This window comes from Anopheles aquasalis, chromosome Y (genome assembly GCF_943734665.1).
Source record: "Anopheles aquasalis chromosome Y, idAnoAquaMG_Q_19, whole genome shotgun sequence".
Classification (NCBI taxonomy): domain Eukaryota; kingdom Metazoa; phylum Arthropoda; class Insecta; order Diptera; family Culicidae; genus Anopheles; species Anopheles aquasalis.
In genome coordinates this window covers 250001-251017 of record NC_064879.1, presented here as the reverse complement: position 1 = coordinate 251017, position 1017 = coordinate 250001, and the positions used below count along the sequence as shown (strand labels likewise).

Genomic DNA, 1017 nt, shown 5'->3' with positions numbered 1-1017 from the left:
GCAACTTATTCGTTCAGTGGCTCATAACTCTGTGTACACATTGTCCAGAATCTGGGTGTAGCAACGGAAGCAAACGCGAACTGTAGAGGTGCGAAGAAAACAAATTTACTTTATTATTTATATATCTCTTTATATATCTTTATGTTTATATATATATATTCTCGTTACTCTTTGGACGATCGCCACTCTACACCCACTGATCCCTTTCCATGACGTGCAACAGCTCCTATCTCCCAGCAGTGCGTGCTGGTACTTCCACCTTTAAAGCGGCCCATAAGCGCTCAATTTTATCTATCAATGTTTTTGATGCAAAAATGGCTCTGAATTGACGTCTTATTTTTTATTGCTCGTCTGCCAATGCCAATGTTGCCCACGGCGCAGTCAACAATGTTCCATCAATCGGGGCCACAGACGCCGCCAATCTCTGTGAAATTTCCAACACATAGGCAATTGGTGTGGTGCGAAATAATCAGATAAAACGGACTAAATTGGAAAAGGAATTGATTTAAAAAAGTAATTCTATAAAATTTAGACACTATAATGTAGCCAAAATCATTTATAAGTCTCTCTTTTTTTAAATCGGTTGAACTTTCCTCCCAAGCGATGAAAAACATTTAACCTGAAATCTCTGATAGATTGTCGTGTTCGTCAATGTGGCCCACAGGCGACGCCAATGTTCTTCCTCATCAATCTATTTTCAGCTTTATGAAAACCTCTCCAATTCTTTTGATAAGCGCTTCAATGTAGCTCACACACGAGAAATATATTGGCATCAATCAACATGCATGCAAGCACTGATCAATAAAATTGAGCGTGTGTGGACCGCTTAACCCTAATCCACAGTCCCGGGTGTGGCCAGATCGGGAGCATTTTCGGTCGTTGTTTGAACTCCAGAGCAAACGGGACGAGCAACCCGAGTTCGGCCGTGGCCATGCCTTGGTTTTTTTTGGATTTAAAATCACGAACAACGGAACGGAATAATCGCACAACAACACATGAGATGCGAAAACAACCCGC

The 1017-nt window shown here is 41.5% G+C and overlaps 1 protein-coding gene across 5 annotated transcripts in view; it reads right to left on the bottom strand.

Annotated features, from left to right (window-relative positions):
• Window positions 1–612: 612 nt before the first annotated feature.
• The window catches only part of LOC126579521 (monocarboxylate transporter 12-like), a 45006-nt gene continuing 44601 nt past the window's right edge, over window positions 613–1017 (bottom strand). For all 5 annotated transcript variants that reach the window (XM_050242886.1, XM_050242885.1, XM_050242884.1 and 2 more), the window contains exon 7: window positions 613–1017. This exon is cut by the window's right edge and continues 863 nt beyond it. The gene's annotated coding sequence lies outside the window, so the exon portion shown is untranslated.